The sequence below is a fragment of the Talpa occidentalis genome, unplaced genomic scaffold (genome assembly GCF_014898055.3).
Source record: "Talpa occidentalis isolate TD23 unplaced genomic scaffold, MPIMG_talOcc4v2.1 talOcc4.2, whole genome shotgun sequence".
Lineage (NCBI taxonomy): Eukaryota > Metazoa > Chordata > Mammalia > Eulipotyphla > Talpidae > Talpa > Talpa occidentalis.
The window spans coordinates 6,690,336-6,718,184 of record NW_023602073.1 but is presented as its reverse complement, the minus strand read 5'-3'; the positions used below and the strand labels follow the sequence as shown (position 1 = coordinate 6,718,184).

The window sequence follows — 27,849 nt, the reverse complement described above, 5'->3', positions numbered from 1 at the left end:
TTGATCTAGGTCTTTCAAAGTAAATAATAATGGTCAGAAATCATCTCATTTCCTTTTGATGTGTGCTAGTGTACTAAATATATTTTTAAAAAAGATTTCCTTTTGGTAATCTTGAATTGATTTTTAGTTAAGCAGCAATTATATAATTTTCATTTTCTATGTCCCAAGCCATCAGTCACTAGAAGGTATCAACCCCAAACCAATCAGTCACAAGCAACAAAACCAGCTGTAATGCTACGATTTATTTATGTGCTTTATAAAACAGAGCATAGAGGGCTTCCCTGGTGATGCAAGGGGTTAAGCACAGCACTTTGAAGGTATCCGCAGCCTCTGCAGCATGAGTTCAATCCCCGGCTGGCCAGGGAGCTACCCACATGGCACAGCAGACCTCTCCTGTTGCACCCGCTGCTTCCCTCAGCAGTGTATTTCAGTAGATCTGCCTCTTCTGCTCCTCACTCTGTCTGGTGAATCCTCTCACCCCCCATGTCTCTGGCCTGAACCCCATTTCTTGTATGCATAAATAAATAAATTTTTTTTTTAAAGATTTATTTATTTATTTATACAAGAACCAGGATACAGGCCAGATGCGCGGGAGGATGAGAGGATTCACCAGAGACAGAGTGGGGAACAGAACAGGCAGACTGACTGAAACACACTGCTGAGGGCAGCAGCGGGTGAGACAGGAGAGGTCTGCCACGCCATGTGGGGCCCCCCTAGCTGGCTGGGATCAAACTGGTGCTGCAGAGGCTGCGCACAGCTTCACAGAGCAGCACTTAACTGCCTAAGCCTCCAGGGGAGGCCCAATAAATAAATCTTAAAAAAAAAAACCCCAGAGCATAAGTTTTCCATCAGCTTCTAAGGTGGCATGATCCCCCAAATGATGGAGTCACAGAGAAGCCTAACTTCTTTGTTTTGCAGACCCCAGTCCACATACCAGTGAGACTATGCTTTCCTTCACAGTTTACTCGCAAGCCTCACTTAAACAAGGATAAGGTCCTTGTTATACCCTGTAAGGTAGAAACTTGAGGAAAATGAAAAACAACTAAGAGAGCCATGCCAGATTCACAGGATTCTAATCAGTTTCCAGAACTGAATTCTTAGTTCTTAGAACTAATTTCTGCACCTCTCTGTATAAGTGCTACAACATTATCTATTTAAGTGCTGACCATGAGAAATACAATATGCAACCCTTGTGCAGGTGTAATTTTATTATTTATTGTTTTATAGCCACATTAAGTGAAAAGAAATAGGCAACATGAAATGCAGCAATATATTTTATTTAACTTTATATGCAGAATATTTTCATTTTGTGACAGGGTAATCCCCAGGGAAAGGGAAGGTTCCTGCCCCACCCTAAGGAAGGTTCTCCTGCCCCACCCTAAGGAAGGGTGGAGCTGAGCAGGGAGGAGCAGCTAGAGCAGACAGGGAGAAAGGGATGGAGTTGATCAAGACTAGGACCTGCAGGAGGCACTTGGAGCAGAGACACATGTAAAGAAGCTTCACTTGCTTCTCAGCCTTGGACTTGCACCAGGGACTTGGGGGACATGGACGGAGACACTTGAAAGAGAGAGATGTAGGTGAGAGACCCGTGGGGAGGCTGACAATGGCAGCCTTTATCTTGACTTGGGTTTCTATTTTGCTCTTTTCCTTACAGATTTGCCTGGCCCCTTCTGCTCCTTTCTTATGGTCCCTGCAAGAAAGCGCCTTAGGCCTCAGTAGACCTGCTTTGGGCCAACCCTGTTTGGCTGCACATTTACCCACAAGGGGATGGGTCACTTTGGGTGTTTCATGGGGAAACGTTTAAATTATATTCTTTCTCTTCTCTTTAGTGTACACTAATTGCATTAAAGTTCCTTTCCATTGATGGTCTTATGCACTTGAATATGTTCTGTCTTATGCAGCAGGTGGCAGAATCCATTTAGAGCAGGTAGGTTTGGGGGTCCCACTGGGGTACCTCTCACCTTCCCCTGTAACAATTTTAGTATCTAATCAATATAAAAATTATTGATATACATGTGTATATAAGTATATGTGTGTATGTGTGGGACGTTTGTGTGTGCCTATGTGTGTGTGTTCTAGGTTTTTTAAAATTCAAGGTGTATTTTGCACTTACAGTATGTGTCAATTTGGATTGATCACATTGCAAGTGCTCATGAGTCATCTCAGACACTTTAGTGTACATACCTACACTAAAGTGCTTGACTTTGTTTTTAATTATAGACAGAATATTATTTAAAATAGCCTAATGTGTGTGCTGTTAGAGCATAAATTGTTGGTTCACTCTTGACTATGGGTGATGTCATTTTCATTACCCAGAAGCTTCGGTTTGGTGGAGGAAGCAAGAAAGATGATTCAGAAACATGTCCTTTAAGCATCTCCTTGCACCTACCATGCACCAAGTTCAGGGTCTTTAGTTTGGGTGTGGCAAGCTGACTTTAGAGTCTATTGTATGAGTAGTTTTCACATTTGTTTTTAGTTTATTTTACTTTTCTGATCTCCCCAGCTTGACTTGGGAATGCAATCTTAGGAAAATATATTTGTTTTACAAGCACACTATGATTTACTCAGATTTTTAAGCCGCATAAGTAGAACGACACCTTCCTTATAATAGCATGGTTAAAGGTCTGTCAGTGTTTCCATTAAAATTTCAAACTTTCTGGAATTTATTACACAGCCCTAACAAATTGCTCCAGGCAGAAACTTGGCAAATCCTTCTTTAGTGTAGGAGGAAATTCTTTTTAATATTTTTTAAAAGATAAAAATAAATAATTATTTAGCACTTAAATTTATTCATGTGATTTTTTTGATAAGGAAGGCATTCAGACAAAACACATAATACATCTTTATATTTTGCTTGTTTTACAAATTTGAAATATATTATTTGAGTTTGGAAGTCAGGTTTTACTGAAGAGTTACACAATTGCCTCCCATCACCCAACTCTTTAATAATTCTAGTACGTCATTCTCATATTCGTAAGTCTGATGGATACAACCATTCTGATTGTTGCTGGACCAGTTGACTATGAATCCTTACATTTCATCATGGTCAAAATGAACATTTTTTAAAAGTTTTTTTTTTTTAAGATTTAATTATTCATGCATACAAGAACCGGGGTACAGGCCAGATGTGCGGGAGGGTGAGAGGATTCACCAGAGACAGAGCGGGGAACAGAGCAAGCAGATTAACCAAAATACACTGCCTAGGGGAGCAGCGGGTAAGAAAGGAGAGGTCTGCCGTACCATGTGGGATTCTCATCGCCTGCAGGGATCGAACCGGCACTGCAGAGGCTGCGGACAGCTTCACAGCACTGCGATCAACCACCTGCACCACCAACGGAGGCCCTAAGACGTGTTTTGCTATGAATTCCTTGTAAATCAGATGTCTTACTCATCTTTATATCCTCAGGGCCTGGTTACTGTAGACATAATCTCTATTCCTAAGTCTTTTTATGTAAATACTCATTTAGTAAATATTTATTATTAGTAACTTTGAAGAACCTTTAAAACTGAAAAAACCATGCTGCTGGATCTTTAGTTCCTATGATTCCCCTCATCTCTGAAGACCTCAGTGGATTATTGTAACAATTAAATGATCCAATACTATGAAAAACACAAACCTTCCCAGATCCTTTTTGAGACTTGGCTTCACCGTGTCTTATGCTGCTTTCAGGAGTGTTTGAAGGTACAGTATATAAGACCGTAAAGTATGAAACGCTACATAGACATAATTGTAACATGAATCCTCACTGCTGCAATCATTAAGGATAAACAGATGAAATCACCATGCAAGTTAACACAGTGAAAAGCGAGCAAACTTTTGCCAACAATTCGACTCTAAATGAAATGAATTTTCCTGATGTAGTGTTAAGTTAATGGTCCCCATTGTATTTAGATAGACAGGCATTACTCTTTTAATTCCCTTATCCTGTACTGTGTTATCTTTAATTTGTACTGGAGAAACACTAAGCATGACTTCTGAGGAACGTTTTACTTTAAGAATTGACGCCTAAGCTAAATAAGTCTATTCTAACTGGCTGATTGATCAGCTGCCACTGAATAAATCTATCTATATTCTATCCTAACTTGCTGTTTGATCAGTTATTTCCTGGTAAGCTTTTTTGTGTTTGTTTTGAGCTGCAGAAGCAGCTACTTCCAATGAAAACTTATACTACAACTTAAAATCCTTCCAATTTGGACACTTGTTTTATTAAGCACTCTTGTGCTCCCTCTGCTGCCGTGAAGAAAACCTTCAAGCTCAAGACCCCTGCACAGTCCTCAGTGTTCACCTTGGCAACGATGCAGATTTGTGCACAGATCAGGGCTCTCCTGAAAGGCAGTGCTATTTGGCCAAAATATAAAATGTGGAAATTTTTCATTAAAAAGTGCAATTTGGTAAGAGAGGGAATGAAAACAGGAATAAACAGAGGAATTAAATTCTGCTCCATCTGTGACCGAATTCATCCAGAGAGAGCGCTGCAGTGTACAGTGCTCCTCAGAGTATAACAGGCATTGGGATCACCAGGGAGACTGGCTAAAAGCTTTTCTGATTCAGTAGGTCTGGGGTGGAACTCACATTCTGAATGTCTTAAAAGCTCCCAGATGCTTCTGCTGAAGACTCTGTTTTCAAAAGTAAAATGTAATATATAATTATATGATATAATATATACTTGATAGCCCATTTTAAACTGCCAAAAGTAGATACTACCAGAACAGTGAAGTAGATAGAAAGGATGAAGATGATTTCCCAGGGCTTTCCAGCAAACCAGAGCAAGATTAGGAGCAACAGCTGGCTAGGCCTTGTTTATTTCCTTTAGTTTCAAAGTTTCTCTTAGGCTTGTAAGAATAGTGTCAAGTTTAGGAACAGGGCTAGAGTACTACATATTTTGTACTCCTATCTGAAAAAATCTTGCCATGCATTTGCTGATTTTTTATTTGTAAGAAAAATTCGTGTTTTTAAAGATTCAGTGCCAGTTATTTATGATTGTGCATTTCAAATTTTGCCATGTGAAAACAGCACATTTCAGTACTAAAAGTAATGAAACTATAACATGAGTATTATGTTTGTGTTGGATTTTATGGGAAGTAAAAGTGACAGATTTTAATGGTAGCTTCTGTCTTTACTCTTAATGGCTTTGTAAGTACGAGACATGTTTCTTTTCAATTATTTTCACTGTCTGGATAACGTATACATTTAGCTTCCATGGTGGAACATCTAAATTGATGAGTTCTAATATGAATTATGTGTTTTAATTTGTTTAGGGCTGTTGAAATGAATTAACTGCTTGTGTCAATGTAATAACGATTAGCTTTAAAAAAAACAAAACACAAAAACTCTCTAAATGTAAGATGTCTAAAAATAGAGTGGAGGTGGATTGGACAGTCTGCAGATTAAGAGCTGGAATAAAAACATCTCAGTTCAGCCAAAAACATGGCAACCAATATTTTCTGTTATAAAAATATTTTTAGATGAATTTAGTTTTTATGAAAGCTGTCTGAAACTGAAATGAATAGCAGAAGCTCTGTTTATTCACAGGCCAGTAATGATAATACCTGCTGGACAAGCATGGTCTTTTCAACGCAGAGCGAATAAATAAACAAGCTTCTGCTCCTTTCAGAAGTCAGCTTGCCAAGTGGGGGCACAGGGTAGAGATATCACCCCAGGATGTCCTGAGATATTAACCTTCACCTTGATAAATAAAGCTTGTCCATGAAAAAAACACCACCAGGCAGAGCCTTTCAGGAAACTGATTTCAACTGTCCACTAGAGGCTGTAATGAGACCAACAATGTCACTTTAGACCAACCCGAGCTTAAGCTGTGATGATCATTGATTTTTAAATGCAAAAAAAAAAAAAAAAAAAAAGTTGTAGAAACGGTAACAGGGAATAGTAGTAGGTCTATTTAAGCAGTCACGTATTAGTGCTCGGTATTTGAAAAAATGTGAGAAAAAATTCATTTCCGGGGCTCTACCCCCTCCTAAGTGAATATGCTGGTTTTTATTTCTGTAGCACGTTGGCTCTGAGCTCGTTGTTTCAAAGCTGACACATTTCTCTGGGTGATTCTGTGCAGTTGGTGACTAACTGTTAGGTCATAAGTAAACTCAGCCAAACGGTTCCTCAACCCCAGCTTACAGTCAATAGCGGTGGTTTCCTGAGAGAACCTTCCATGCCAAGATCAGGTTTCTAGACTGGTTCTGAACACCTGAGGGAGGCCAAAGCTGCCCGACTCCTTCTGGTCTCCCAGGAGCGTGTGCACCAAGAACGCTGCACTGAGCTCCCTTCAACCTGGACGTGCCTTCTCTCCCTCCAGGTGCCACACCTGTCGGCCAGGTGCGCCCCTCCAAAAAGAGTCTTTTCCCCGGAGCTCACAGCTGGCAGAGGTCCAGGCGGCGGGGGCGGGGTGGCGGGGAGCCGGGTCCAGAGGAAGTTCTTCGGCGTGGATTTACGAGAACTGCCATTTAATGCTCGGTTTGCTTTCTGTATCTCCTGCACCGGTTACCTCATTTCCGATTAAATTAATGATCCCGAATGAGCTGCCAGGGTAGTGCGCGGGTCTTTTACCCGGGCCAGAGCCGGCGGTTCCAGACCCAAAAGCAGAATTCCCGACCCGCCGAGAAAGCAAGCAGGGAGGGGGTGGGCGGGAGGCCGCCCGCGCTCCGGGGCGGTCAAGGTGAGCGCGCGCGTGCAGCCGGGGCGCCCCTGCAAACTTTCCGGAGTTGCAGCGAGGGCGATCCCCGCGGCCGGGGGCTCGGGGTCCCAGAACCCCGGAGCTGGACCGCTTTGAGGGTTAACAAGCGTGACGATGCGAGACAGCCCCGTGAGCCGCTCGCTCGTCCGCGCGCCGGGCACCAAGGGCGCGTCGGAACCAGAACCGGCCCCTCTCTCCTTCCCTGGGGGGGGGGGTATTTCTGGGCTTCGGAGCTGAACCCGACCCCCCTGGGAGACTCCCTCGGGGCGCCTGAATTGCACCCCGCAGCCGCTGCCTCCAGCTCGGTGCAGGGACCCGGGGCGGCGCGCGCGGACCGGCCGGTCCCCGCTGAAATTACCTCATCGCCCCAGCTCCCCGCCCCAAATCCCCAAACCTGGAAGGAACTGTCCCCTCCAGCCCGAGTCTCCCCTCCCGCGCCCCCACCCGGTACCCCGCGATCCCCAGCCCGGGGCGGGGGAGGCGCGCGGGGCTTGGCGCCTGGGCTGCGCGCACCGAAGGGTTAAGGGTTCGGGCCCCGCAGCCGCGCCGTGCGCTCGCCGTGCTCCGAGCGGCTCGCCCGGCCGCCCGCCCGCCCGAGGGCCCCCCCCACCCCCGTCGGATCCTGGAGCTGCTGCGGCGGCAGCCAACTGCTCCATATTTGGCTTCTATTACACATTTACATACTGGAGCGAGCGAGCGAGCGCGAGAGAGCGCGAGGAGGGCGGGCGCGGGAGGAGGGAGCGAGCAGGGGGAGGAGTTGCGAGCGGAGTGTACCGCAGACATCATTTCTACTACAGTGGGGCGCCGTGCAGGACCTGTTCCACTGCAGGGGGATCCAAAACAAGCCCCGCGGAGCAGCCGCCAGCGCCACAGCCGCCGCAAGACAGTTTCTCTCCCTCTGCCCCCCACTTCCCCACGCAGCCCCAGATCCATTTCCACTTTACAGTAAGTGGCGATTTTTTTTTCCTGATTCTTCCTCTCCCCTCCCCCTCCCTGCTCTTATTTAGATGAACAACCACCCCCTCCCCCTGGTCCCCGCGCTCCCGAGAGGGGCCCAAGCAACAACCAGCAAACAAACCCCAAACCCCAACCGGCGGCACCAAAACAGCTGGACGAGGAGCGGAGGAAATGGACGCGTGTGTGTGTGTGTGCGTGTGTGTGTGTGTGTGTGTGTGTGTGGACATGTACATACAACCTCCCCGGCTCTCGCCTCCCGGGACGCCGCGCAGGGCGCAGGGCGCAGGGGGGCGGCGGGGGGCGCGGGGAGGGGCGCGCCCGGGCTGGGGGCGCGCGCGGGGCGAGCCTGGTCCTCCTCCCTGGGGTGGCGCCGGGGGTGGCGGCCGAGGCCGGGGGTCGCGGCGCCCCGTCTTCCCCGCTCCGGGCCGCGGGCGGGAGGCGGGGTCTGCAGGGGTCCGGGCTCCCCCGCGGGGGGCCGCCGGCCTCGGAGCCCGGGCCGGGGTCTCCCCGCGCAGGCCGGCCTCTCCAGCGCGCGCGGCCGGCCGGGAGGGGCTGCACCGGCCGCGGGCCCGGACTCTGCGCGCGGCGGGCGCGGGGCGGTGGGGGAGCCGGGGCGCGGGGGGCGCGGAGGGGGGCGCGGGGGGGCGCGCGCGGCTGGAGGGGCGGCCCGGGCCGCGCCGCCGCCGCCCTGTTGGTGCGGCCGCTTCCTGATCATGTGCAGCCGCGGCCGCCGCCGCCCGGAGCCGGGAGCCCGCGAGCGCCCCAGCCCGGGCCGGCGCCCCCGCCAGCGCGCGCGGCAGGAGCCGGGGAGCCGCGGCCGGCGCTGCCCTGCCCGCGCGGGATGAGCGGCCGCGCGGCTGCCGAGCCGGTGAATGGAGCCCGGAGGAGGGGAAGGAGCCGGGGCCGCCGTGCAGGAGGCGCTGCGGGGAGCGGGGTGCGCCCGGGAGCCCCGCCGCTCGCGCGCCCTGGGCCGGGCCGGAGACTCCGCCACTCCCGGGCCGCCGGCGCCTCCTACGTGGTTGCAGCGCTGCGCGCAGGCCGGTCCCGCAGGGGGCTGGGGCGCACCGGGCGAGTGTGAGTGTGAGTGTGTGTGTGTGAGTGTGTGTGTGAGTGTGTGCGCGCGCGCGCGTGTGTGTGAGTGTGCGCGATTGCGCGCGTGGGGGGTGGGGACGGCGACCGCGGTGGCGCTGGGGAGGGGGTCCCCTCTGGGGCCACTTGGCCCGCTCGGCCGCCCCGACCCCTCTCCGGGCCCTCCGCCCTCGGGCCGCGCTCCTGAACTCCGCGGCTGGGGAATTTCATTTTTTTTCAGACCACGTAGGGGGCTGGAAGCGCCGAAACAATTCAGGTTTTCTAGGGAGGTTGAGCAAGAACCTTCGCGGGGGGTGAAGTAGGGTGGTGTTGGAGAGCCTGCCAGAACGCAAACAAAAATCCTCAGTTTTTAAGGACTGGGGGTGCTGCAGGGGGTGTGTGTGGGGGGGGTCCGGTCCGATCCCGTGGCTGCTCGGTGTCGGTTTGCTTTCCTAGCATGTAATCCTCCAGATAAGAGGGTGATAGAGAGACTTCGGGAGATTGGGAAATTGCTGAAGAGTAGTAAGGGCAAAAAAAAAAAAAAAAAAAAAAAAAAATAAAATAAATAAAAAGAAAGCACCAGTCGGAAGCTGGTTATATAATGCGCGATGTGGCTAAGGAGAAGGCAAGCTATTTTTATTTTGTTTACCGTATGCTGTGCTGTAGGGACGATTCCAAACTGGTTCTGTCCCCGAAGAGAGCCTTAGCTTCCCTCTGCGAGCCACAGGATACAATTCGCCAGATTAGAAGACCCTGTGACACCCACAGAATAAAAAGTCATGTCTCAGCGTGGCATGCTCGTGCCTGCACCGGAATGTGTGTATGCAAATAAGTTCTCCTTTGGCAATCTCGTCGTCACATCTCAATGACATTTGTGTTTTATAATGCAGGCTGTTCTTAATATTTAAACATCATCGTTATAGAGCGCGCGCAGCGGTGGGTAGCCCTGGCTGATTATTTTTAGGCACTGCTATACTTTTTCAACTGTGTTGGCTAAGCCATGGGGAGGGGGTGCTGAGGAGCAGCTCTGCAGTTCCTAGAAGCCGCTGTTAACCCCCCCCCCCCAACTGGCTCCCTCTGGTTTATTTAGTGGGTGAAGGTAGTTGCTTAAGTATTTGGGGGAATGAAGCTGAAGCCCCAGCAAGCCACCAGAGGGGATGAGAAAATGCAGCCCATGAAGTCTTGGAAAGGGATGGCACCCTAAAGGCCAATGCTGTGTGTGGCATTTAATCTCCTCTGTCTGCCCTCTAACTGTGCGTGCATCAGTCTGTACATTATCAGCCACATAGACAAATGGACTTGAATGACACCTTTTACATAAAACAGGTTGCAAGGCTCCTCTAAACCTCCTGCCTGCCTGTCTTTCTCATCATGTAGATCCGTGTCAGTGGTGTAGGTTTTCCTGCACTTACTCCAGCCCTGATCACTCATGTAATTAGATCAGGCTGCCATGGCAACAGACAGTGCTCCTGGCCCATTCAGGTGGGTTTGCCTTGTGCCTGGACTACTCCAAGTAGTGTTTTATGCACGCTATTTGTGCTGCCCAAGCCGGTGGAGACTTCACTATTTCAATTGCGTCTTCTTTCAGTCGTTTGGATGGGAGTCACTGAATGAGGCTTCTAGTCACTCAACTTATAAAGGAGACCCGCAAGCTGTTCTTAGTGGGTACAGTATGTAAATGCCTCTCTCCAGACAGTGAAAGGAGCTGGACAATCCTGCTGGTGTTTATTGTGAACAGATCAACAAGTATTTGGTACTTGTTAGAAACCTTTCAGAGCTCCCCAAAGCCACATTTCTTTTGCAGTCTAGTGATTTTGGCCTTGCAGGCATTTAACCCTTTCGAGTGTGAAAGCACCATCCATTAGACCCCAAGTTCCCAATAGTCATTACTGTTTTTTTTTCTGAAGCCATCAGATTCTATGTCAGATGCCTGCAGATGACTTTATTTTGCAACATCCCTAAGTCGGTTGTCTGGGAATCCTGGACTCGGTGGAAGTAATTTATTTGGGAAAGATATCTCCCTTTTCACATTTCAGAGCTTTAGGGTCGTCATAATAAGAAAAAATGGTAGTGACAGTAGGCAGACATTCAGAATGTAGTCATTCTCGACGTGGGTCGCTTGGCCTTGATCTTTACATCCTTGGTCGTAGTTTAAAGGTTCTGCTCTCAAATGAGAGCCGCTGTAGGCCTGTCGTGGGTAGAGGGATGACGGGTGGTGCTTTTGCACAGTAGACCACTTGTACTCTATTTTGGGAGCTCTAATTTAACAAGCATTTAATAATTTAGAGAGCAGCATTACTCTTTGCATTAGGGCATCACTTTATTAAGCCTGCTAAACAAATAATAATACTATTGCAAAAGAAAAAAAAAGGCAAGAAAATTAGCTTTGGTTACTGAAAGGTCTCTTTGCTCAGGCAATCCAGATGACAGGAATAATTAATAACCCTGAAATTTGAAAGAAAAAATAACTGAGAAGAATAATGTCTTGATTTGGTTGTGACTCTGCCAGTTTGTTTGAGTTTTATAGCCCCAGATCTAAATTGGTAAATCCTTTCTTTGCCTGGGGCTGGGATTGAGAGCTCTAGTTAACTCTACTCACAAGGGTTTATGAGTTTCTACGCTTTGGTGAGTTTATGCAGTGGGCAACTTGATTGTGGCCTGCTCGGATCAAGCATTGCTGTGGTTAAAATGAGCTATTATTTCTAGCAGGTAAATAGATGGGAAGCAGATATATAAAAGAAGCCACAGAGGTTTAAGTTTTACACAACACCTTGGGGATCCTGAATTATGATTTGCAACATACAGAAAATTGCTTTCCTGTGTGTTTTTGGGTGCGTAAATAAATTCATGCTAAAAGAAGTATGAAAAGTATGCTTGATTAGAAACTTTGGAGCACAGTGTTTCCCTTTCTGGATTTCGTTTTAAGAGGGTTTGGTAAACAGAAGTGATACTTTATCAGAAATATTATCACTCGACTGCAAGGCCTCTGAATTGCTTTTACTTTAGAGAAAGAGTCAAGAACACTCTGTAGCCATCAGATTATATGTCAGATGCCTGCAGATGACTTTACATTTCGATATCCCTCACTCGGTTGTCTGGGAATCCTGGGAAAGCCCAGCTGTAAGAGGTTATTAAAATATTAGTAAACATATTTCTACGCCTCCTGCTTTTGTTGTCATTACAGCGTTCAAGGGCCTCACATTCCTTTTGTCTAAAGTGCCTTAATTTTTCTTCACTCTGAAATGTCAAGTGGATTTTACTTTTGTACTTACCTTGAATGATCGTTTCTGATGACTAACACGTTCTAACACTGGCTCATTGTGTTTCCTATTAGAAGCTAGTCAATAAACATATTTTACCCAAACCATGAAATTTTGTAAATTTGTAAGGTTGAGTGAATGTTAGTCATTGAAATGATAGCTGTCTGAAAGTGACACGTAATTTAGATTCTGCAAAGCTTAAATACTTGCGTATGTAAAGCGACACAGTGCAGCAAGACAGAATATCATTTTTAGAAGGGAGAGAGAATTTGATTTCCATTGCTTTATATTTTCAGAGCAATTCACTAATTTGAATGGTTGGCTTCTGTGAAGAATTTGGCTGTGTGCTGTATGTTTAGATAAGTGACTACTTCAAAGAACAGATTTAGTTCTGGTCATACTTTCAAGGTTATCAGAAGCAGACCCTCCTTATTTTCTTAAAGGCAACGAGAATAATATATCATTGAAATCCCAGTAGAGAGAGGATCTCTATTCTAATACACACTTTTGCTGTACCCCCTTTTTTAGGAATGAATTTTGTACTCATCAATTATGCTGTTCAAATTTTAGTTTTATTTAATTCACAGTTTAATAAAATACTCATTCAAAATATCTTTAAGCGTTGATATACTAATAAGTATACCAAGTGCTAGCTTCAGAGAATATTTTTAAATGTTGGTTGAAAGAATTATAGTTGGATTGAGGTTTTAAATGTGTGTGTGTCTGTGTATAAAATCACAGGAGTATAAAAAGATTTAGGTAAATAATCTATCTGTGGGAACAGCTTTTGAAATCTTTTTCTGGTTTCATAATTTACATTTTTATCTGTATAATGTAATATGTTTTATTATATATAATGTAATATGTTTTATTATATTATATATAATGTAATATGTTTTATTATAAATCTGAATTTTTAGGCTAATGTATTATAAATGCATAAAGAAGGTATGGAAGTTTCAGTTTTACACAACACCTTGTACTGAATGTACAAAAGCAAGTTTAGAATTATTACAGACAGAAAAACACAAGCATTATGTATATTTTTGACATATTTGATGTGAGCAGAAATATTTCATTGGTTTTTCTGCACCTACCAATGCATCCCATTTGTGGAGTAGAGAGAATGCAGTGATCACTGCAATAGGGAAAACACCTACCTGAAAATTACTTTTCAGAAAATTCATTGTCAGGTAGCCAGAAGTAGTCATGGGGGGGGGGGCAAAAGTTTCCCTAATTATGGTGTTTTCATTCAGGCTAAGAGGAAGATTCACCCAACTCCCTCTTTCTCCCCAATTATGTGTTGTTAACATGACAGGGATTTGAAGGAGTTACTTGGCAGAAGTTTTATAGTTACTAACCTATGAACATTTGTATTTCTAGTGTTCAATGGAAAGATATTTTTCTGTTACTGTGTTGATACATTTTCTTTTACTGCCCCCTTAGCTTTGACCTCTTTTCCCCAGAAAGTATTAATATTACCCTTTGGTCTTTACTAACTATCCAGCTCATCAATATTATTTAGGCCCTCTTTCTTGGTAACCTTCCACTATTAATGGTATTGGGTTATGTTGCCCTGCTGTGCTTTTAACATATTAAAGATTCTATTTTTAGTGTATAGCTTCTATAAAACATTCTGTAGATTATTTTGTTTGTATATTGCTTATATGTTTTTACAATAGTTTCATTCTGCCTTGTTTTAGTTCTTGTGTTTCTCTCTGATGGGATACAACGAGCTATGTTAACTCTCCTAATTACCCGAACTAGTATGACGAGGTAAATACTTTTGAAATAAGTACGCATACCAATGCGAGAGTAAATTAATATTTTACAGCTTTTGCATCATGTTTGACTGTTCTCTGCACTTCAGCAGAATAGGAGGAGATTGTAATTTGGACTCTATAAAGCCTTATCTGCCAGGTGATATGTAACTAGATTGTGTGCACACATCAGTATATGAGCAAACACTCCACTGTGAGCTCACAAAACTGCAAATCCTCGATGCCTGTGCCTAGTGGGAATCATTATCAAGTATTTCCATGCTTCACTCAAGATGTTACTACATAAAAGCCACCCCCACCCCTTCAAACAAGTCCTGTGTGAGAATAAACTGAATTTTACTTTTATTCAACTAGAGCTTGTTTTGCTTGTCTGCTATTGTTATTTGTAACTCTACTGGCTTCTTAGTGGAAGGGTAGTGTCTTCTAAGGACTTCAAAGACATCCTATTCTAGAACTGCTTATCTTTTTCCTTCTACGCTCACAGATTGCAAGTGGAGAAAGCAAGGACTAGAAAACTTCTTGTGCTTATCAGCTGCAGACATGCAATAGACCTTACATAAATGCTTGGTGAATGGATTAGTTAGAAGTAAGAATACTTTGGCAACTATTTATTACTTTGAAAAGTGTTGGAAAGCAATCGAAATTATTTTCCTTTCCAGCTGGGCTGTGCTCTTAAAAATAGTGAGTGTGTATGGATGAAAATAATCATGACTACTGAGATGTGTTGCCATGTACCCAAGGATAATTGGCTCCCATACCTGTTTACAGATTATTCACATTGGAGATCATATTCATAGCTCCAGAATAGTTTCTTTCTGACACCCAATATAATCCCAGGCCTTCTCCTTCCTACTGTTACCTGGCGTGGGTTTAGGAAACCCAAGCTAATTTAATATCAGCCTAAACAAATATGCAGATCAGCTCCAGGAATCAAAGACTGAAAAATCCTTTCAGCAGATACTAAGTTTGGGGATTATTTTATGACAACTGTGCTACTGATTCTTCCTATTTAATATGGACAATTGAGAATTACCCAGTATTTGACAATATAATTTTAATAGCTAGGGCAAAAAAGAGAAATTAGATCAAGTCCTCAATTTCTTCCATTTCTGTGCGTAGGTCTTTACCTCACAAAAACTACAAGCACCAAGCTCCCTGATGGAAAGGTATATAAAAGATTCATTCACCTGACTTCATTCATTCATTCACATTCACTCATTCATCACACAATGGGTAATTTTTACTTAACCGAGAGCAAGGCCTTAAAAATTCGAAAAAGAAATAGACACCCATTCAATAGTATGAAATAATTTGAAGTCTGGTGGAACATCTAGTGAATATGTGCATACCCTAACTTTTTTTCTGCATTTTATCCTTTTTTTTTCTGTGCCAATAGATGGGTATGCTAACAGCTGAGCCCTTTTACAATTGTTTTCAAGTTGCATGTTGATAGTAATATGCCCCAAAATAAGTCTAATAGTTAGATTTAGACTGGCACAATTACTATTCAATCCATGCCCATTTTCACCTGACATTCCTGTGATTAGCAGCATGTGTTTATCAGATGTTTGGTAAGAATCACTAGATAAAAGAATGACAGTAGCTGGCTGAAATGGGGAGACCAAACTCTTAATTTGATTGAAGGGGTGACCTTTCTCTGCGTTGGCCTCCCTCCGAGCCCTGTCGAATAAAACCAGATTGCTTTTGGAGCGGACTGGTTACCTATGTAATTTCCGCAAACCAAAAGGCAAAATTTGATGTCCTTCCGCTTCAGATTTCATGTGCAGACACTTTAAGGTGGGATGATGTTTTAAAGCAATATGTGTTCTGTTTTTCCTTTCGGATTTCCTCTCCTGCACTGGCTGGACTGTTGCAGGAGCACCGTGCAGCAAGTCACCTGCGTGGTCCATTCGAGCTGCAGATTTGTCTGTCATCCTTGTACAACAGTGTTCTCCTCCACTGCCGCTCCAGGGAAGTGCATCACCTACCAGGTGAGAGTGTGGCGGCGTTCTCAAGAAAGTCTCAAGAAAGATGTTCTCCAGAAAGTCTGTCCTGGGGAAAATTGCCTAGGAGCCTGCTTTAGGAGTCTGTTGACTCTTGACTGTAATTGTCATTGCAAACTATATTGTGTGGGAAATTGAGATATTGCCAGGAGAGGTTTTTTTTTCCCTCAAGTTTGGATTAAAGCATCTCTCTTTTTGGTTGCATTTTTTTGCTTAAGGAAGAGACGGCCTTTGACTTTGTGATGATGAGGATGGCATGCTGGGACTTGAGTCATGTCATTTTATCTTGTCACCTTGATTTAATGCGATGAGGGTGTTCTGTGCCCAGACAGTTATCTTAAGTCACAGATTTCTCACTCTTGATTTTTGTTGTAATCTGATTCATGAGTAGGGAGACAGGCCTGTTTGTTTCATGGCAATCAGTATTTGTTGAATCTTGACTTTCTTTGTGTCTGTTTGGATTTTACAACTTCCTGATTTACTCATGTAGAGTAAATTTTTCTGGCCTGGAGAGGCATGCAGACACAGGGTGTGTGTAGGATTGATGACTCATGGTTCTCTATTGAAGTGAGGACAAGAGGATACTGCCAAATGAAATCAGGAGAGATGGAAGTTAGGTGGAAGCTGGGACTGGTGTAGGCAATCAAAGGAGATTGTGAAATAGCTCCCTCTCTCAGTTGCCTTGGGAGCAGACCACCTTGACGAAGCTCTGGAAATCGACCACTTCAGAGTTTCTCAAGGCTGGCTGGGCAATGGACTTACCTGGAGAGCTTAAAACATGTAGAATTTGGAACCCCACCAGAGACCTACTGAGTTGAAGTGCAGTTTTGGTCTCTGGACTCATACGGGTACGCTACGGGTTTGGGGGGTTGGGTGGCCGCTGGCCAGCTCTTCCCAAAGAATGTTGTATCTCCTCACTTGTAAGTCACACAGTCTTCAAGGGACTAAATCTGGATTTTCAACTCATTTGTTAGGAGGTAAAGATTTGCTTTACCAAAATATTTTACTTACTTTACCAAAGGTTTCCACCATAATTTTTGAAGAGTTCCGTCTCTTACACGGAAGGTCCAGTTTTTGAGTTACATAGAAATTCCTTGGCATCTGAGATAAGAACACAGGATTCTGGAACTTGCTGGTCTGCATTTAAAATCTGCCACTGTGACCTAGGGCAGTGCTATAACCTTGGGGTGCCTTAGTTTCCTTATGTATAAGATGGTGCTAATTTACAACGTGATGAAATGAATGAAGTTCCCTGGGTTTGGGTTTGGTTGGTGATCCAGGGGCGTAAGTTGTCGTGGCGAACTTGTAAGTTCTCTCCCAACAGGGGGTTGCAATGTTCTTGTTTGGCGATGGTTGTTCCTGGACCATACGTGATGACAAGGAACAAGTCAATATATCTGTACCTTGGTCTTTGGACCAACACTGTAGACATTTGTGCACTGCAGAGCAAATGAGCCTTTTATTTATTTTTCTAAACTTCATGTTAGTCCAGTTTGCTTACCACGAGAGGATGTATAGGAATTATTTTTATATCGTTGCAAAGTGCACTAATGAGTTGCATGCCTCAACTGTGGTCTGAGTTAAAACAAGCACATGAACCTGAGCGCCTTAAATACTGTGGCCCCATAAATGGGTAGTCAAAAAGTCCTCTTGGGGTGGGGCAGGGAGGCAGGATGTTATCAGACACATTTCCTTGTGAAACCTGGAGCTGGGCTCTTTGCATTTTATTGGCTGTGACTTAGGGGGCTGTTCGTTAAAAGGAAATGGAGTAACCCCAGATTTCCATGCAAAGGTAGACTTCTTTAGATCTGCAGGTGTCAGGTGAATGGGAGGGGGTGAGATGTTTATTTGCTTCGTTATCTCTTAGGAGAGTTACCCACTTTATTGTGTTTATACTAGGCAGAAAATACCCACATTTCAGTTTTTGGAGAAGTAATTTGTCTATGTGATTAATATACATGCGAAATTGTGTAACCTGTGGTGTTTAAAGAGAGTCATTTTTTAAAAGAGAAATAGCTCGAGAATTTTGCTGTGAAAAAACAAGCAGCAAAAGTCTTATCTCATGGTCAATGTGTGCAGCTTATTGAGAGGAGACCCAGGGTTTTCTAGTATATTAGACGCGGCTTATGAATACTCATATTGTGCTACTGGCAAAGTAGTACAGAGTCACCTTGAATTCTAAGCAGCTGACATTTTCAATGATTGCATTTAAAGGAAGCTTATAAGCATTATCTAAACATTTTGCATAAATGATGGCCTCATTACAGTCCCCAAAGCTGATGACTAAATGTGGGCTGGGAAATAGTATCATTCACCATATAGTCTATATTCATTAATGTGGTTTTTTGTTCCAAAATTAAAACCTAGATGACAATTATTTCAGGTTCTTGCTATTTTATAAATGTGGCACAGCTGTAGCAGAGTTACAACCTGACTTGAACGCAGGCATCATTTATGTAAAGAAATGACTGGTTGATTGGTTGATTGATTGATTGATTCACGGTGCATTTTTCAAACTGCTACCTGGTTCTGTGGGAACAAAAGTGAGTAAGAGCGACGAGAAGAAAGAGTTATGTTCTCCATGGTCAGGTAGGGGAAAGAAGACATTCTCTCCAATAAAAGAACAAAGCAGAATGGGATAAGTTTACTTACTGGGCTAAATTCTAACACTGAAGGAATCCAGAAGAATGGTGCTGAGTAGGATGCTGAGGAAAGACTTTGAGGAGGAGGGACCATTTGAGTTGAGCAGTGAAGGCTGGTTAGCATGTCTGTGGGAAGAGAGAGAGAGAGAGGAGGAGGGAGACCGTGTAAGTGGCTGGGAGGTAATGAGCAAGTGCATGCTGTGCAGCCCATGAGGCCATGCCGGCTGAAGCACAGGGGCTGCTGGACCTCTGAGTTGCTGGTGTCCAGTAGAAAGAAGAAGGCTTGGGGATAAATTGGCTGAATGGCCTGGTCTGGAGGTAAATTTGGAGAGTCTTCTGCATGAAAGTGATCTTTGAAATTGGGCTTTGGGTTCTTGTGCCTAGCAGAAAATTTGACAGGTAGGATGGGATGATTATTTCAGGGATGGGGTGATTATTTCAGGGATGGCATTAGCTGGTGTAGAATATGTAGAGAGAGGGTAAGAGGCAGATGGGTGGAGCTGAAATATCGGTATGACACGGCCTGTGTATGCTGTGTGTATGTTTCCCCTTTAAGACCTGGAATGAAGAGCATCCCTGATGGTGCAGCGGGTTGAGCACCCTGAGCTATGAAGCAGCAGCATGGGTTCAATTCCTAGCCGGCCAGGGAGCTACCCACATGGTGCAGCAGACCTCTCCTGCCTCGCCCGATGGGGTAGAAGTGGGGATGATGCATGTGGGTCGTAAACACTGGTGGGAGGGTGTTGGGGGTGGGGGGGTAGGCAGACTTCCCTAGAAGCTCAGGCACCTTGGAAACTCAGGGCTGAACTACATACAGCTCAATGAAATCTTGTTGAAACCTGTCTTCTTCTAAGCCCTTAAAAAATAGGAATTTGAGCTAATTTTAGCTAAATCTAATATGTGTGTATGAAAACGAATGCTGCTTTGGAAATTCGGTACATGCAGTATTTCTTCTCCTTTAAACAAATAATCCCTCTCTTTTCCTCTAAACAGTTTTATTACGATTTTCAGTGAAGCCCTGTGTATACTAACAACAACTCCAGTTCTTCCTTTGATCTTTTCCATTGTTGATTTATTTTATTTCATGTGATATGTGTGAATCACATCATGCCATCTCCCTGACTCTGGAGCTATTGTTCATTTGTGGCGATTCCTTTACTCTGATAAATCCCATTAATAAGGGTGTGTTCCGTAACGTGAGAGGTTTTATGTGGACTCTTTTAAATGTGATATGTGTTTATCGATGTGTGTGTGTGTGTGTGTGTGTGTGTGTGTATCTTCCCAGCTACTAATGGCAGCTTTCTGAACAATTTGGCCTCCCATGATTACTTTACCAAAAATAAATAGAGAATTACCAAGGTTTGGCCTTTAGGAGCGTCTTGATCCTTCTCCCAGTGAAGAAGGCTGGGAATGATCTGCTTACATTGCTGTTAGTGGATAGTCTGTTTTAATATAGTTAGAGAAAATCCGAGGGTGGTTAAGTTTTTTTGAACCTGAGTTTTTCAGATATACTGTGTCCACTGCCCAAAGTAACTCAGACTAAGGCGGTGACTTACCCACCTGTCGATAAAAGACGAAATGCTTGGCACAGGAGTGAGAGGCATGGAGAAACAAGTCCAGGGCTAGAGTCTTCTTCTGTCTGCATATTTTAATGAGCATCTATTGTGTGACAGGCATTATGCCACTTTGGCCCTAAAGGTAATAATAGAGGTGATCCATTGTCTATACTTACAATGTATTCACACATTTAATCCCCACTGCAGGTCTTTGAGGCAGACTCTGTTATCACGTCTGTTTCACAAATGAGCTGTTTCACAAATGAGGAAACCAAGGTGCAGAGAAGCTGAGTAATTTGCCCCAGGTGGCCTGGCTCTTGTGGTACAAGTCAGATGGGCACCCCCACTTGAACTCTTGACACCTGCCACTAGCTTGACTCCTGCCACAAAGTCCTGAGCCCTGTCTCTTAGGTGCTTAGGTCGATGGAGTGCAGAGGGTATGCCAGGGGGTAATGTTTCAAGGCATAGGCCTTCCTGGTGGCTCAAAGAGTTAAGTTTCAGCACTATGAAGCGGTGCGTAGCTACTGCAGAACAAGTTGGATCCCCAGCCAGGGAGCTGACCCACATGGCACAGCAGACCTCTCCTGCCTCACCCGCTGCTCCCCTCAGCAGTGGATTTCAGTCAGTTTGCCTGTTCTGCTCCCCACTCTGTCTCTGGTGAATCCTCTTACCTACTGTACCTCTGGCCTGTACCCCAGTTCTTGTGTGCATAAATAAATCTTAAAAAAGGGGTCTCCCTGGTGGCGCAGGATTGGGCGCAGCCCTGTGCAGCTGTCTGCAGCTTCTGCAGCACGAGTTTGATCCCCGGCTGGCGAGGGAGCTACCCACATGGAGCAGCAGACCTCTCCTGTCTCTGCTGCTGCTCCCCGCAGTAGTGTCTTTCGGTCAGTCTGCCTGTTCTGCTCCCCACTCTGTCTCTGGTGAATCCTCTTACCCCCCGCACTCTGGCCTATGCCCCAGTTCTTGTATGCATAAATACTCTTTAAAAAAAAAAAGGAGCAGAGATGCAGGGCGCTCTTAGAGGTCAAGATCAGGGAAGGGGGCCTGGCCCGGACCTTGCCTTCTTGATGCTTGTCTGTCAATTCAAACACAGCCAGGCCATGTTGATAGTGGTTTCTCCGCCCACCCCTTGTTTTTTTTTTGCTCATCTTCATACCTCCCTGAGATTTTTATGTACTTTCAATAATTATTAATTGAAGATTAATGAAGGGGCAATATGCTTATCTGCATTTCAGGGAATTGGCTTAAGTTGGGCTCCAAATGTTCAGCATCCATAGTCCCAGTGAGACGATGAACTTTTGACTTCAGAGCGCTTCTCCGGGTCACTGCTCAGTGTGCAAGATTTGGCAGATAGGGGACTGTTTATCTCTCCAGTTTGCTCGGTGGTGGGGTGGCGCGACATGCGAGCTCGCAGAACAAAACGGGTGCTGAAAGGAGGTCACGCTTGTCGGGGTGGCCATCAGGCAGGGGGGGGTTCCCGGGGCCACCCCTGCTGCTCCCCACCCACGTTTTCTCCCCATCCTGCACTGGTGAATGGATTTTCCGACTCACGTCACAAGGATAGAGGGGACAGATTGCTTTTCTTTTAACCTGCATAGGGAAGGCCGTTTTGTCTGCCGCGGGTTGAATGAAAATCACCAAGGGTGTTTGTTTAAAGGCCTCCAGAGGCACCATCTCTCGCTTTGTGACGCATGGAGCAGAAGAGGGCTTGAGACTTACTCTCCGGGCCCTCGCCTGGCAGCCCAGCCTACACCCCAGCTGTAATCCTATGTGATGCATTTTTATTTACAGATTAGGAGGCTCTGACTCTGGCATATGACTAAGCGGGAAGCTCCTCCCTACAACAGTTGTATGTCATCTGCTTCAGAGAACTAATTGCTTGGCAATTCCCCTTTGGTAATTCCCTCTTTATTTTCTGATGAGTTACTTAACAGTGATGGGCTTGTGGAGCAGAGCTTCGAGTTTAATGCGTGCTCCAGAAACTCCACTGTGGGCCTGGGGGATAGGGTTTTTGAGTCCTGTTTGGCTTTGCCGAAGGAACACTGAAACCATTATATGGCCTGTTAATATTTCACTCAATACTAGGTTAAACATGAGCGGGGTGCAATTTTCCCCAAGAAATCAAAACCAGGCTGCTTTTTAAAAATGTGCCCCTGTGCATTGGAAAATTATTAAAAAGGAATTTAATATTTATAGAATGTTGAAAGCTGTTTTAAAACGATGACTTAAAATGGGAGGAGTTTTCTAGCACACTGGCATGTGAGCGCGGTGTGTGGACAGCCGTCACCCTGGTGGTTGGGGTTTCTGTTTGCTGCCCTGCTGCAGGGTGACTTGGCTCACTCACTGCACTTTGCTGGGCCTCAGTTTCCCCATCTGCGATAAACCAGGCAGTTGAAAGAAATGATGGCTTAGGCGCCTTTGCCTTGCTGACACTGTCCAGTTCCATGAATAGATCTTATTATAATTCTTCCTCTTGGCTCCCCCAGACCTTTGCTCTGTCAAACATCATTTGCTGTTGTTTGACTTTGTTAGGTTTGGTATTTAATTAGAATTTACATTTTTAGCTCTTATTATGTCATTATTTATGGAGTAAGTCATAAGCGGTGCCTGAAATCATTTTTCACCCCATCTATATTAGTTTCCTACCTGAATACTTCCTCGGCTCCTTCCTACTGTTCTTGCTACCATCTTCCAAAAAAACAGCATCCATTTCTGGAGTGGATACGTTGTTACTAGGAACTCAGCTAATTCTGGGATTATTTTTTGCAAGGAGGGCGCTGAAGCTCTGCTCTCAGCAGAAGTAGCAAGAGTCATATCCTGCTTTTAATTTGCAAGCAGAAACCCTTTTGATGTCATTTGGTTTTTCCTGCAGGTGCAGGTTTCAGTCTTAAAGTAATTCCTTTTCTCTTCTGCATCGGCTTTTCCAGTTAGTGTTGTGCAGTATTACCTGTTTTAGTGGTTAATATATAAGCTGTTCCTACTGATACCTCTTGATTTACTGCCATTTTATTAGCTTCTTTATATGGGGAGTGTGACTAGAAGAAGTGACATTTCAGAGTGGTTTGTGTTTCATAGGCTTGCTGAAGGGAGAGGCAGTGCTTAGTGTGGTCACAAGCTGGACACCGAGTCAGCGCCCTCCTTGCAAAAAATAATCCCCAAATTAGCTGAGTTCCCAGTAACAACGTATCCACCCCAGAAATGGATGCTGTTTTTTTAGAAGATGGTAGCAAGCACAGTAGGAAGGAGCAGAGCAAGTATTCAGGTAGGTAACTAATATAGATGGGGTGATAAGTGATTTCAGGTACCACTTATGACTTTATAAATAATGACATAATAAGACTTGAATCCCATGAACCTCCCCAGTGGCGCAGCGGTTGAGCGCTGGGCTGCGAAGCTGCCCGCACCCTCTGCAGCATCGGTTCGATCCCCGGCCACCAGCGAGTGTCCCACGTGGCGCGCAGACCTCTCCTGCGCCCGCTGCTCCCCTCAGAAGTGTGTTTTGTCAGTCTGTCTGTTCTGCTCCCTGCTCTGGCTCTGGTGAATCCTCTCACCCTCCTGCGCTTCTGACTGTATCCAGTGCTTGTATAAATAAATAAAAATAAATAATTATTTAAAAAAAAAAAAAAACCCAAAAAACCAAAAGAGCAAAGGAAAGAACTGGGTATATGGAACTACTTAGGGTGGGAGGAGAGCCAGAAAGCCCCTCAGGGGCAGGGTCTGAATCCCAAATAGACCTTTGAAACTTTTGAAGGCCTGGACTCCCTCTACTCTGCTGGGTGTGATGATCTCTGTCGGTTCATCTACTCTTCAGAAGAGGGAGTTGGCTATTGCATGACTGATAGCAATACTACATTACATTCTAAATATCTGTTGCCTCTCTGTTGCAACAATACAGGAAAACCAATAGAGCCAAAAATGCCCCGTTGATTCTGCCATCCCAGACCATAAATCATGTTCACGTTTATGTATTGTCTTCTAGTTCTTGACAATTGGACATATATCTTTTTCTCAGTATTGATTTCTCCAGTTAGCATAAACATTCTCATTGGTAGCTGAGACTCTACGATGATCATTTGCAAGGATTATATAATATTGTGTCATGCTGTTGTATCTTGAGTTTTGTATTATTTGTGAACATTTGAGTTGTTTCTCATTGTTTGCTGTTAGAAAGCCGCGGTGACTATCTTTGCATATTTAAGTATTTATTTAGGACAAACTCACTATTACTATGATAGAGGGTGCTTGCTCTGAATTGCTTTCTAAAAGGCCTGTTCCCAGTTACATTATTACTAGCAATATAAGAATATGTCTTGGGCCTCTCCTGGTGGTGCAGCGGTTGAGCGCTGGGCTGTGAAGCTGCCCGCTGCCTCTGCAGCGCCGGTTCAATCCCCGGCTGACAGCGAGGGTCCCACGTGGCTCGCAGACCTCTCCTGCCGCCTGCTGCTCCCCTCAGCAGTGTACTTCGTCAGTCTGCCTGTTCTGTTCCCCGCTCTGGTGAATTCCCTCACCCTCCCGTGCTTCTGACTGTACCCCAGTGCTTGTATAAATAAATAAATAAATAAATAAATCTCTTTTTTAAAAAAGAATGTCTTGCTTCTTGCTTCACCCTGATTAATTGTGAGACTTTCTATTTTTTGGCTAATTTAATCGCCTTCCTGGTTTTAAAATTTGCATTCCTCTTATTCCCCCCCCACACCCGAGAGAGAATATTTTCATGTACTTATTTACTAATTTTCCTTTACACACTTAGCAAATGGGAGTCTTGGTGTTTCTAATCTACATACATGAGCTCTTCATGTGTCCTAGATATTAATCTTTATTTAAGTTATAATTGCTGCAGCTATTTCCGTCTGGCTTTCTTTCATTTTAATTCTATTGCTTTTTCTTGAAATGTGAATGTTCACATTTTTATGTCATCCCTCTCTTTGCTTCTGTAATTGTACTGAAGGCCAACCTGGAAAGAAGAAACAGGATTATTGGAACTCATGTTCTGCCCAGGCTGCCCAGGCTTTGCTGGGAATGGTTCTCATTCTCCTCTGCCCACTGCTCCCCTTGGGAACCATTCCCTGTTGACTTCCTAGTGCTTTTTATGGCCAAGGACCTTCTTTCCTCTTCTCTGCCCACCTGCTCTTCACTTTCTGGCCTTTCCTCATCCTGGGCCAGTTTCCTAGCTCTTGCATCTCTCCTGCTGCTTTCGGGGACTGTGTTGAGCACTTTGGGGACTGTGTTGAGCACCTCTTGCATCTCTCCTGCTGCTTTTGGGGTCTGTGCTGAGCCCTGGGGTGCCACCCATGCTGGAAGCCCAGATGCTGCCTTCACTTGGGCCAAGATGAGTGAGGAGTTTCAGGATGGAAGAAGTCTGTTATCCAAGGATAGGAGCTTGGGGTCACACCCATACTCATTTAGACCTATGGCCTCCTGGCTGAAGAGTGTCTCCTTGGGTTTGATTTTCATCCATGTTGGACTAAGAGGCACACTGCTGCCCTCTGCCCTTCCTGGCTTAGCTCATCCCTGGAGTGAGCTCTGAAAAGTGGTTGGGAGCTAATTTCTAGATATTGAGCTTTGGGGAATTCCAGTTGTAACTCAGGGTCTGAATCTGGGCTGGTAACTCATCAGGGCTGGGGTGGTTTGGGATGTCATATGCATCCTAAATGGCCTCTTGAGATACTGTGTTGTTCTAGCTCAACCTGTTTTCTCTCTGAAGCCAAACTGAAAATTGCTTTTCTTGCTTTTTTGTTTTAGTCAATTTCATGTAGCTTTTAAAAAATATTTCTGAGCATTATACGGTTATTTTCTCATTTTCTGATCTGCCAGTAGATGCCTTACATACATATTTTTTAATTGCCAAATTAGGTATATCCAAAATGTAATGATTACACATGTAACAATTCACAAAGCCTTATTTACTAGGATGTAGCCTAGAGAATTTAGTAACAGCCAGTCAGGAGGTATCTCACCAGATTTAGCAGTCCATTGTGTAGGTAGCCAAAAATAAATCTATCTAAACTCCCAGAGCAGAAGTTTTTGTAAAGTTCCCATTGGACAAAAGAGTGTGATGATTCCAATTTAGCCAACCTTGACAAACTTAATCCCAAATACTGGACTGTTTCCCCAGACTACAACTCTATAGCAAGGATCATGGTTTGCTAAATGCCTAAGTCTCAAACTCTTGCACCGTTATGCATATAGAAAGGTTGTTTGTTAATTAAAAGCAAGTGAGACTGCTTGTTCAATGTCCACGCTGTGCCCCCAGCTCACCAGTCTTTACTGTTATTCCGTACATGTCACCTGTGTCAAATAATGACAGGCTATTTTATACACACACACACACCCCTACACACATGTACGTAAATATGTACACATGTTCATATACACACACATACAATACTAGGTACAAATGACAATTAGCTGCCCCTGCAAGAATAAATTGAACATCTTCCTATTAGACATTTGTTTGCACCCCTGTTTTCCTTCACCCTCCTCTGAGTTTTCCTGACCCTTAGGATAAAGTACAGAATCCTTAACCTGGCTCAGCAAGTTCTGGGGACCTTGCTTGTCTTTCAACCAGTATCCCCTCCTTTTCAAAAGTTTGTGTTATGCCCACTTTGCTTTTATGGAAGACTTACATTAAAACCTGTTTTCACCAACCCAAAGAAATCTGAAGAGGTTTTTTGCTTTTATGACAAGGTGAGGAGTAAAAATAGCATTCAGTGTTGGTTTTGCTGCAACTGTTCTAGAGGCAGTGGCACCCAGGCAGCACGGGTGGGGGCCCGAAGCTCCTTCCAGGCCATTACTTTATACACGCTGTATATATGTCATCTTACTCCTGCTTTTACTATATGTTAAGATTATTTCAAGTTTTATGTCTTACTTGATAGGGGGGATCTGGAAATGCTCAAAATTTTTTCCATGCGAATTAGTGGTAATTACTTTGCTGTATACCATGGGGGCTTATGAAAGATTTCACAGGAAGGCTCCACTTTTGGATTGTGGGGGAAATGTGTCTCTTATTGACAGGAGAAAGATGATCTGCTTCTTTATTTAAAGATCTCCTTCCCCCTACATAAAACCTTGCTTTCTATTGAGCTTGAGGGCTATACGGTGATAGCATCTATGCCAAAATTTTTATTTTATTTTGCCTTTTCTATTCTAGTTAATCCTCTGTAATCCCTTGTACCTTTCTCTACTCTTCAGAAGAAACAGGGTGTATTTTTTTTTCCATCTCAATGTCATCCAAATGAATACTGCCGCTCCTCCAACAATCTGTGTAAACACATACAAAAGGAGTGAGGAAGACTCCAATCTTTTTTTTTTTCTTTTTCTACTCCCAGCAAGCTGCAGGTTACTGTTAATCCTCCTGGAGATCAGAATAGGCAAATGGAGTAAGAAGCAACATGACAATGAAAAAAAAAAATGTTTTTGGATGTGACCTTGAAACATGGGTCTTAGCAGTAGTACATGAACCTTCTCCAAACCAAACTCTGGAAGTCACACTTCATACCGTCTTTGCGTCCTGCAGGGAGAGTTATTAATCTATGGAAATGAAAACACTATCTGTTTGCTATTCAGCTGTGCAGAGGACATTTAGTGACCTGACTAATCTCAGTGTTGTTGTCTCTAAATGGTGCAGTTAATTTAACTCTTTGCCCTGAAGTGTCAGCAAATGATTTTCTTCTGAAGTTTTGAATTTTCCTATCTTAAAGGTACAGAGTCTTTAAAGACTTAAACTGGGTCGAGAGTCCTATATTTCCTGTTTCTTGTGTAGCACGAATTAAAACTACCCTCGTGTCTTGTGTCTTGGGGCTGTTTTACAGTTGGAGCCTCTGATTTAGTAAACGCAGCTGTACCAACCACGGTCATCATGCACCGTGGCTAGTGGGTTATCGGTCTGCCCTA

The 27,849-nt window shown here is 44.5% G+C and overlaps 1 protein-coding gene across 5 annotated transcripts in view; it reads left to right on the top strand.

Moving 5' to 3' along the window:
* Positions 1-7,476: 7,476 nt before the first annotated feature.
* LOC129146368 (uncharacterized) overlaps positions 7,477-27,849 on the top strand; it is a 376,663-nt gene continuing 356,290 nt past the window's right edge. For 2 of the 5 annotated variants that reach the window (XR_008552995.1, XM_054698329.1), the window contains exons 1-2: positions 7,477-7,631; positions 15,629-15,743. The gene's annotated coding sequence lies outside the window, so the exon portion shown is untranslated. The other 3 variants (XR_008552993.1, XR_008552994.1, XR_008552992.1) reach the window with 3 other exon arrangements.